This window comes from Gymnodraco acuticeps, unplaced genomic scaffold, assembly GCF_902827175.1.
Source record: "Gymnodraco acuticeps unplaced genomic scaffold, fGymAcu1.1, whole genome shotgun sequence".
Classification (NCBI taxonomy): Eukaryota; Metazoa; Chordata; class Actinopteri; order Perciformes; family Bathydraconidae; genus Gymnodraco; species Gymnodraco acuticeps.
Genome location: NW_022991340.1, coordinates 631,394 through 643,358, shown reverse-complemented (window position 1 = coordinate 643,358; position 11,965 = coordinate 631,394).

The following is an 11,965-nucleotide window of genomic DNA, read 5'->3' as shown; positions in this document are numbered from 1 at the left end:
GCAGGAAGTGGACAGTCGGTTTATTGGAGTTTTTTTTGCTGAAAGCAGCTGCCTCCTGCTGCCTCCTGGAAATGAGGTTGATGAGGGACTGAAGCAATTACTAAAATTGCTGGTTGTAAAAGCGGTACAGTGGGTTAAAGGAGGCTAAAATATCTGCAGCGTTCTGTTTGAGGGGGACGCCATTTACTTTTGGCACAGATTTGTCTTCTCAAGGTCAATCTTCCAAACATTTATTATCAATAACTTAAAACGTTTTTGCATGTGGGTGCCTATGTTTCCAAAGCCATGGTGCCAAAATACACAGATACAATAGTCAAGCAGAATAAGTCTGTCAGTATCAATTAAACGTTTTTCTTTGATTGAATAAACTTTCACAGAAACAATTGTGTGAAAACGGGTCGATTAGAAGCTTCATTTCCCAGCAGTGTGATGTCTCAGCTGTTTATATTAAATTACTAATACTTTTTTGTTGAAATCAGCTAATCCAAAAATGACTGCTGACGTACTTGTGACTGTGTGAACGTTGTGCAATTATCTGTATCATTCTGTGTCAAGCTTTCAACGACTCAGAATAATTCGCTAAAGCAGGATATCCTCCCAGATGATAATTACGTGCTGCAGGCAAAGATATAACTGCCAAAAAGAAATAGCTTGAACAATATCCAGTTTTCATGCCAACGCGGGTTTGAATGGATAATTCATGTTGAGGTCCCGCCGCAAATGCAGTTAATGAGTCATTTCTCAAATTACCATTTACATTACAGTGTGGTAAGTCTGTTACCCTCTCTAACCCCTTTAACCACTTTACTCACTCTCTTTCTCTCTAAATGATCTTGTTGAGAGGAAACCTGGTGACATCCTAATCTCTGTCTCGCCGGTGCCTTCAAATTACACAATTTGTAGTTGCCTTCGACCTTTTGTTTTCTTTCTATAAATGTGTGTTTAAGCTGGTTGCCCTCTGGCAGCTGAGCAGCAGAACATTGTAAGATTTTACCATGTTTTTGGAAAATCTACTCTCTCTACACTTTGATATCACTTTCAATACCCCTGGACTGGTAGGTAGTAAGAAAAGGAGTAACGGTATACTGCATATTATATTGTGAGGAATCATGTAATCCTCACAATTGTCATTAGCATACAATTCATAAAGACAAACATATTCACCTGTAGCCCTTTATATCCTTGTAATGTCCGACGAGAGTAAATGTTTGATAAATCGATAAGAGTTCAAGCCCTTAACCAGGGATTGGGTTGCACCAGCTATTCGTAAATCAAATTTAAAGTCACTTCTAAGTTGCCTTTTTTTGGGCTGGTGATTTACTATGTAGCAGCACTTCAATGCAATAATTATATTAGCTTGTAAAGACTGAAATAATGTTTAAATCAGGATACATCTGTTGCGTTGTCCAATTACAACATATTATGAACAGTAGGCAAGGCTAAGCTTATATATATAGCACAATTCAACACAAGGTAAACTGTAGCATCAATTGCTAGTCTAACTTAAGGCCATACTTACCCTTTTTCTGTCCTGCTAGTAAATACAATTAATGTTCTGGTATGGATGGATTAAAGATCCCTCATACCCTAACTTGATCTTTACCTATAGTGTATTAAAGGAAAACGGAAGAATCAAAGCAAGGAAATAATTTCAGGATATCAGCCCTATGTTTTGGACGTCACTAAATACACTGATTTACTGCTCTTTCCTGTGTTGAAATGAACTCATACACTGATCTGATGGCATCCTTTTATCTGGTTCACTGGCAAAGACCCAAAACCACACCTGCATCAAGGGGAGCCAAATGTGTGTGTGCGTGTGTGTGTGCGTGCGTGCGTGCATGCGTGCGTGTGCTGAAAGGGCCCTGAGCTGCTGTCACAGCCATAATGAAGACATCCACATCCGTTGTGGATGAACTGAAGTCTCTGAGTGACGCCTCTGGCAGCTGGCCAGACGTAGCCTTGGGTCAGCGCTCTGCAGGGCGCTGAGTGAGGGACACGACAGACATGTGTGCACTCGGTAAGCTGTTTGAACTGCCCTACTCTGTAAAATACACTTCTGAAGAACACAGTACACAGCGTTTCATCAGGGTCTCGAAGAACATTTTTACGGTTTTAATAATTATAGGTCCTTTTTTTAACAGACGAGTTAATGTTCTGCTTGGGTTGAATTAGTCATAAAAAAGTGCAAGTTATTTGTGCTCTGATGGTTGTCTCTGTAATGTATTTTGATTTGTTGTATTTACTACGAAAGGTTTGGGTTTTTTCTGCCAATTTCTCCATCAAAATATGCAATTTTGTATAGTTTTCTAGTGTGTAAAGAAAAGTTAAAGGTTGCAATGGAGTGTGCCGTTTATTGCAGGAACCAGTGAATTTGATAAAGAGTTTTTTTTCAGGATGGGACATATGATATGTTTGGATTTTGTCCTACTATGAACACTATGTGACTGTATAAACAAATGCTGTGCAGAAGCTCCACTGAAGTGTGTTGTACACAACGTCCTGCATAGTTTCCTGTTTGGTTACCAACCTGGTGACATCCATTCATTTATTGAAGTTGGCCGATACTTTGATTTCTCAATTTTATATATACACAAACATGCCAGATAACAAATAATAAACAGTGCAGGGAGAGGCATAAAACCTGCTGGGCTTATTTGGATCCTCCACCAGAATAATGTTAATCACAATTGTATAGAAAAAACAAAATCAATATACAACCAATAGATTACATTCAATAATGGTGGCAAACTTTAAGAACGTATAACAAAAACATCAATACAATTATGAATGTGAATTTTGTTTGTGTTTTTATGGAAAATTAAAAAGCAGGAATTCTTTGAAGCATTTTAAAAAGGGACAGTACTTTGTCATTTAGGTACAGTCATTCCCCGTTTTCACCCAAAATCAGATGGATATATTGTCCTCGAATTGAGACACTTACGGCTATCTCATGATTGCCGAGATGCATTAAAACGAACCTTGTCAATATAACTTGTCAATTCTCCCTTTTACTGCTGATTCCTAATGCAACTGCTGTTGATTCTTATATAGCTGAAGGTGACATATTGGCTTCGTTAACCTCTCTTACTGCTGTTCTTACATCTTTAAAAGGACCAGTTTATTTCAAGGGGTTGGGTTACACTCAGTCAGACACCAAATCAAAACAATGACACAGGCATCAGCAACTAAACAAGGAGTCCAAACACAGCTATAAATACCTTTTTTCCTAAGCGTCATGAATTTGGCTCACTAATCAGTAAACATGGGACAGGATAGTGGAAACATCTGCACTCCAGAAACAACAGGACACTGCCATATTTCAGTTGTTATCAGCGCAGTAACTTGAGTATTGTTTTACTTTAATGCATTCAACAAAAATATTAATCGACCCTGTGTTCATGATCTTCACAAGATACAAATAATAATTGTTTCTGTTCAGTACCTTACGATCTGTAATTCTTGGTCATAAGGTTTTCACATGTCAGTAGTGAGGAGGAAGATTGATCATTGTTCATTTTGAGTCAGGTGTCCAAGTTAACTAGACTAAAACTCATTTTCAGGATCATATTAGGATATTGTGTCTCTACTGTGACATGTCTCCACGCTTTAATGTTCAAAAAGTTCTTTATTTTTCTCATACTGCCTGTGCTGCAGCACCTCTTTTCACCCTCTGGTTGTTTCTCAATCTCGAGCAGTGTTGGAAATAACTAATAAATAATTGTTGGCAGTAACTAGTACTCTAAAGCCCCTGTCACACTGTCCCGAAATTGACACCCGATGGACACACGAATATGGAATTGTGAATTTCGCACGAAGATGGCCCCGAACCACACACGAAGGCAACATTTACATTACATTTAAGACATACAACTGCAATGAAAGTACCAAAAACAATTATGTTACATTACTATGATACTGTACTGATATCTTCAGACTTTGTTGTTACTTTATCCGTCGTTATCATAGACCAGGGGTGGCCAACCCGCGGCTCTCGAGCCGCATGCGGCTCTTTGCCTAGTTTCATGCGGCTCTTCAGTTCATATCGAATTTTATATGTGTGAGTTTGGGGGAGAGACACTGACTCCTGACTAGTTTTGCATGGTGTACCGATACTTGAAAGGTATACCGCGATACCCTGCCGTTAAAAACGTTACGATTCCTCCGTTTCATTAGTATCGGTACTTTAAGAATGACGGGGGAAAGTACTCCGGTGAGAAAGCGCCGTTTTAATAAGAGCCGTGTGTGTTCAGCGCTCTGCTTCCACTCCCTGCACTGCAGCCGTGCCTGCAGTCCCGCCCCTCTCAAGCACGCTCTAAGTCCCTCCCCTCTCAAGCACGCTCTAAGTCCCTCCCCTCTCAAGCACGCTCTAAGTCCCTCCCCTCTCTCGTGCACGCGCTAGCTGCCAGAGCATGTGAGAAAACCAGAAGCATGGCTGCAAGTGGGAGTACAACTGCCGCTGCGCCTCGGCTTGTTGAGAAAAAAGACGCCAGAAGCGATGTATTTTAGCTATATCTCTGACAGTGAGGGCAAGCCTACGGACACCACGAGGCCTGTCTGTAAGAAATGTATTAATTTTATTTAATACGAATTCTTGTCATTTATTTTATTTATTGTTCTCATTGTTTAAAAGTTTGTGTTATGGTTATGGTTCTGGTGTGAAATAAAGCACAATAATTACATTTAAGACCGTTTCCCTTTTTTTAAGAAAAATAATCGGAATCGCAATTCTTGACTTGGTATCGAAACCAAAATGTTGGTATCGTGACAACACTGACAGTTAAACCTGATATTTAGTAGGTCTGTTAAGTATTGAATGCTGATAATTCTGACGTAATTTGGCTGGTCAAAGTTGTTCGGGCTCGGATAAAATAGCTCCGTTACTTTCGTCCCGTGTTACTTTCGTCCCGGCTCCCGGTGTGTATGTGTGGTGTCAGGTGTCAGTATGAGAGGATGACAGCGCGTCTAATTTTGATGTGGCCCAAGAGCCAATCACAATAATACCTGCGATGCAGTGAACCAATCACCTTTGAGGGGGGGAAAACCTATCGTTGATTAAACACTATCCAGTGTTTCCCCTACCATTGTCTTAGAGGGGCGCTGCCCGCCAACGGAGCCCCGCGCCCCGCCAACGGAGCCCCGCGCCCCCCCCTGGAATTGAAGGTGTTATATATATAATAAAACAAATATATATATATGTAGCACCAAATTGCAAATAATCTATAACTACTGTCACTTTTCACATTGAACATGTGCTCTTTTATTAAATAAACTAAACGCTTTCATCTTAAGTTGTGGGTTTAGTGTTTTTGACCCTAAGAAACACTGATGCATTAATCAATAACAATAATCCACAGCTCCTCTCTGCTCCAGAGGATTTAAAAAATATATATCCCAATGCCACAAAAATGCATCAGTGACGTAGTTGAAATCTTGTCTCCAGAAAACAAAAAACTGAAACAAGCGGTATCAGTGACTGTGTGTTTGATGTGGCTCTTTGCAGTAACATAGAAAAAATGTGGCTCTTAACCTCTGACTGGTTGGCCACCCCTGTCATAGACTGTATGTACGTTTTCTCCGTAATGTTGTTTCCATAACAACAACAACTTCCTGTCAACTGTCCTTCAAAATAATATATTATATCCTTTTTAGTTTCACAGAACACAAATTGGGTTATTTACATAATATATTTACATGATTTTGTTGTGCAATAAAACAACCAGATGGACACACGATAAAGGTAATGTTCAAATTCGGCTGTGATCGTAGCAACATCGGGCCATTCGTGAGGGCATCTTAAGCCATCGTATGACCGCCGGTGGAGTTTCTCAGGCTCCGGCAGCAACTTCGTGAGCGGTGGCAAAATCTTTGGCATGCCAAAAAATTGCCGAAGGACCTTGCGAAGGTTCATTTTCGTGTTGAATTCGTGTGTCAATTTTGCCCTTCGTAAGGCCATCGTGAGGGCATCTTGTTATCATCGGTGCCATCGGGCATTCGCCCCGATCAGAGTGAGGGTGAATGCACCGATGATAACACGAAGATGACACGTTTTGACAAGATGCCCTCACGAGTGCCTTACGAAGTTGCTGCTCACGAAGTTGCTGCTGGAGCCTGAGAAACTCCACCGCCGGTCATACGATGGCTTAAGATGCCCTCACGAATGGCCCGATGTTGCTACGATCACAGCCGAATTTGAACATTTCCTTTATCGTGTGTCCATCGGGTGTCAATTTTGGGACAGGGGCTTAACGCATTACTTTTTCAATTCAGTTACTCACTACATGGTGCGTTACTCCGTTAGTTTTTTTTATATAGTCAACAGCCAGGCGAACAGAGATGAGAACTGTACTTAAGTACAGTACTTGAGTAAATGTACTTAAATAGTAGGCTTGTTTGAGACAAGCAAGACCTGCGCAGACCTGCGCAGTTGCGATCAACGTCTTGCTAGTGCGTTGCATGATGGTTAGTCATTTTGTCCGACTTGCTCTGGAGGCCCGCCCACATGAGACTTTGAAATTTCGCGGGACAAAGACGCCCGCAGCCTTGAGAGCGAGGCGAGGCGAGTTGGCGCAGTTGCTCTCCACGGGCTGCGGAAGCGAAATGCTTGATGGGAAACGGCTCGCTGGTATCTCGAGCTGAGCGCTCATTGGTGGTTTTTACCACGTGCTGCTGATGAAACTCTCCAATTGGCTGGCAAAAGTTTGTTGTTGTTTTGTGTCAGTTTTACGTCGCCACATCCATTCCCATTTTTCATCATTGTTCCACAATGTTTATCATCATGAAATTAATATCTATATATTGTATACTATACTGCTTACCGTTTTCATACTTTATATATCTTAGCATATTCATACACACTGTTCATACTGCTCTCAGGCTGCTGTGTATATATAGTGTATTCATACCCCTCACTGTTTATTCATCATTCAATTCATTCTATATTTTATTCTGTAGATTGTGTACATTACTTTTCACTTTACTGCTTGTTGCACCTGGTTAGAAGCTTAACTGCATTTCGTTGTCTCAGTACCTGTAATATGTGCAATAACAATAAAGTTGAATCTAATCTGGAGCAGGAACAAATGTATTTACTTAGTACATATCTGACATTAACGATTAAACACATGTGTGCATTCTTTATAAATGCAAACCGAGTCAAGCCGACTCCGGAGGTGGCGGTATGCACCTTAAAGTTGTTTGCAATCCGCCAAAAAACCGAGAGAAGAAGACGAAGCCGACTCCGAGCATGGACTCCGAGCTGTCCGACTTCAGGCGAGCTTTTTGAGACCTCCCCCGGCTGCGATCGGCTATTCTCGTCTACTTTCGAGGCGAGCCGCAACGCGTCTCAAACAAGCCTACTTCCTGTGTCACATGCGGATACGGGCTGTGGGCGTGTTTGTGTTGTTTACTAACAAGACTATCATGGCGGCGGCGGAGCTCAAGTCTAGTTTCTCCACCTGGAGATATTCTCACTATTTCACTTTTGTCGAGCACAAAGAAAAGAAAGTTTCTGTTAAATGTAAGTTTTGTCCTGGCGGGTCAAAGATCCTATCTACTGCCCAAACCAGTAATTAAAATCTCTTAAAACATCTGCAAAAACAACATGCTGGGACGAAGCTAGTAACTAAGACCGGCACAGACCCAGACTCATCCAACGCCACTCCACCTCCACCTAAGCAACAGCGGCTGGATTTTAACCAAGGGACTGTTATCCAGGGAAAAGTCGATAAAGCCATTGCACGGTATGTTGTAGAACACATGCAGGCTATTGCTACAGTGGAGTCACCCGCTTTCAGGGAGCTAGTTAGCATGATACCATGTCCGGGCGGCATATGGGACGGAACACTTTTTCCAACTACCTGGAGAAAGAATATAAAAAATGGAAAGCCAGCTAATATCGATGCAATCCAGATTGCATATAATGCATGTCAAGTTGATCAACAGATTGTATTATTCTCCAATGCAATAACAGTACTGAAATGAAGGCTATAAGGGCATTAATGGGAGACCTTTTTTTAAGTAACTAAAACGTTTTTACAGTAACGCATTACTTTTTGGTGTAAGTAGTCAGTAAAGTAACTGAGTTACTTTTGAAATGAAGTAACTAGTAATGTAACTAGTTGCTGGTTTTCAGTAACTAGCACAACACATGTCTTCCGAGTCACTTGCTTCAAAAGCGAGGCAAGAATACTTCCTGGCATTCGGAAAACGAAGAGTGGAACAGGCTAGCAAGTGTGCAGGTGTGCGTCACATGATAGGCCCCGCCTTACATTTTCCACCACAGATTTGGGGAAATTGGTCTGCGCAAAGCATTGTGGGGATTTTAAGACCGCGGAGTCTACACATGTGCAGCCTCGAAATTTCTCCAAATGATATACGCTGAGCTCGGTAGAATTCCAAGTATACTGGACATTGGAACAGTACTTCGTCGGCACTCGATGATGTAGTATGCTTGAAATAGTGGCTCTGGAGCAGCTTTACTCGACATTGAGAAACACCCTCTGTCTGAAACCAGAGCCCAGTCTGCTCTGATTGGTTAGCTGGCCGGCCCTGATGTGATTGGTCAACTGCTTAAAAATGTCCCACCCCTTAGCCTATCACGTACAATGTGTTGGAAGTCTTGCAAATAGAAGCAGAGTGTTGCATAATGATGTCATTATGTTGCGGAAGTAAACAAAGGAATCCAATGGAGGTGTTTCAGGCAGGGAGTGTGGGTGGTGTTTGGGAAATGTAGCCTTTGCAGACCATTTACATTCACACAAACCTATATAACACACTAGAGGAAAGGGAAAGCTCCAAAAAAACTGCCGCTGACCAGAAAGAGTGATATGGCTACATCATTTTGTTTTTGTCATATTTAAAGTAACACATAATCTCCAAAAGATTATATGAAAATAAAATATATATTTGATTATTATGTGATGTAACAGATGCTTGCAAGTTTTACGAGGAAACATGTTTTGATAAAGTCCCTAAAACTCTTGTACTCCTGGGTCTACAAAGAGCACACTGGTCTTTGCGGCAAGCCAGACCATGTAGCTGGAATGTTGTTTATTGGAATTCAACGTCTTAAAGCAAATTCATTCCCCAAAACTGTTTCCCAGCCCACTGTGTCACGACCCCGACTCCAGGGACCATTCCCAGGTTCTCCTCTGAAACATGAACATCAATCATCGTTCATACTCTGAAAGAAAGCATCACAGATTGAAGGAACTCTGGCTGTAGTTGTGGGGTTTTTCTGACCACCGGACCAGCCTCTCCTGGGACATGTATCAGAGAGAGGCTGTAAAATCACACAGCCAGGCAAAGGCAAAGATCCAAATACATAACATGGCCAAAAATCATGTTTTAATGTTTCTGGGAAGGTCCCGCCAACGCTCACATACAACGTTTCATTAGTAATAAATATCACCTCTCAACTCATATTTTACTTTTGGAATCTGCATTTGGCTTCGGATGGGTTTCTCTGAGGGTAGTGGATGTTTTACTGCTGACAACTTAAGATAAAGTAATAAGAGTGAGATAACTTTTTATCTCTGTAATTTTTTCATTATTATCCACCCTGGATTAGTAACGAAAAATAAATATAGGAGACCTGTGGGTCAGGAGATTTCTTGAGGTAAAACAGAACATCTGTCCAATGTTTGTGTCCAACAGCAGCTCGCATTAGAAAAAGACATCCACAAGATCACCTTAGAGCTGGCTTTGGGATGGGTGGGATTAAAGTCTGTCCATGCGATATCTGTTCACTTTCTCACGGAGCTTTATCTCCATTTCATCCATCCAAAGCATATACAGCTGAGCTCTGTTCTGTGTCATCTGCATAATCAGTGATGTACAAGATGTACAGCCAAAGAACATTAGTTTAGTTATACTCAATATTGTCCAATTATTTCTTTGTTTACTGACAGTTGAGCATTTTCTTTAATAAACCTTCATTCTATTATCATGGTAGATTTGATCCTGTAGACTTGAGTGAAGTGCATCCAATTGGATAAAAAAGGGGAAAAAAATGGAGTAAAAGAGGACATATTATGATCATATTCAAATATATAAGAGATGTGTAACAAGATTAAGCTCATTTTCAGGTTCATATTTGTATGTTGTGTCTCTACTGGGACATGTCTCCACGTTTTAATGTTCAAAAAGCTCTTTCTTTTTCTCATACTGCCTGTGCTGCAGCACCTCTTTTCACCCTCTGTCTGAAACCAGAGCCCAGTCTGCTCTGATTGGTTAGCTGGCCGGCTCCGTTGTGATTGGACAACCACTTACAGTTTTTCCGCCCCTTAGCCTATCACATACAATGTGTTGGAGCCAATAGAAGTGAAGTGTGAGGGTTACATAGTGATGACCCCATTTACACGGGAACGTTTGCGTTCACAAAAAAGTCTTCCGTTCACACGCGTTCGGCTCAATTAACGTGTCCGTTCCATGTTCCGTTCACACGAGACCGCTGGAAACGCTGTAGTACATATGCCGGGCCTATAAGTGGCGCTGCTGCCACCACAAAATACACCAAAAGCAGCGAAGAAGACCCCTGAGCATGGTTGCCGTTCTTATTATACATCCATGTTGCCATGGTTGCCCTTCTGTTTATTCTCCGCGGTGGACGGAGTGTGCTCCTGCTGTAAATATCTCCGGTAGTCCACCAGCAGATGAAAAACACCCACCTCTCCGCCTCTTCCAAGGGACGAGGGAACCATGCGGCAGAGTTTCCGTTAATAAAAAAATCCGCCGGTCAACATGTCCGTTAAAGTTTAAATCTTCCGGACAAAATTAGAAAAGTACCGGTCAGAGGTCTTCTTTGTTATTTATTGAGCTTTAAAACAAATTGATAATGACTCTATATAACAATATAAGAATAATAAACGGAGCCTCTCTTTTCCTCCCCCTCTCCTGAGAGCCCAGCAGCTGATCTCTGAGCAGGAGACGTGGGGAGAGGGAGGCGGGGCTATTTCATCGTTATCAGAAAATGATCGTATAGAGGCGTACACTGTACACACGGAGCTGTTTGCCCCCCCCCAGAGCGTTCCGTTTGCAGATATATCCACCTTGGGACCCGTTATCGTTTGCTGGGTCCGTTTCTATATCGTTTTTGTTACGGCCTCGTGTAAACGAAAGGGCTATATGCAAGATAAACTATGTTCCTTTCACACACAGTGACGTCACGAGCTACCCGCGAAATACGCCATTTTCCTGGAGGTGCAAATATCCTGGAGGTGCAAATATAAACAGCTAGCTAACGTAACCAGGCAGAGCGCACTAGGTTTTTTTTCTGAATTAACGACTGAAGAAATCGCTGTATATCTTCGGATTACATCTCTGGACTTGAGGGCTGTGCTCTAGGTCGTTACCAGGGTAAACTAGAGCTGTGTGGGTTGTCGGATTGCCCTTACAGACTGCCTGCAGATGTATGGAAAAACGACCCTCGAAAGTGGCCTTCGGTCGATTTTGGCAGCATCTACGTCTATCTTCTGGAAACACCAGGTGAATACCCCACTTGTCACAATAATATTATCATGCCATTGCATATATGTGGTATTTTAGAGTTGACTAGATATTGATTAAGGCAATAGACTATGATATTCAGTACAGGAAGCTTAGCAACACCTAGACCAGGGGTCGGCAACCCGCGGCCTAAGGGCCGCATGCGGCCCTTTAAGCCCTCTGCTCTGGCTCCCTTGAGCTTACACAAAAATAAGAAGGAAATAAAATAAAAGTATTTGTAGGACTATTTATATTTTGTTGCGTGTTTGAAAATGTTTCGTATCTTGTATTTTGAGGTGATACTGTGACACATAAATAAAAAACAAAACGGTTTTAATTAGGTCAACTAAAATATGCGTCACATCCCGCTACGGTCCCGCGCGAGCGCCTTTTCTTGGAGGCGAATAACCTGACCCCCGGCTCGATGAGCGAACTATGGATAAATCAAAGAAAAGTACCGGAGGAACACAGGATTTAA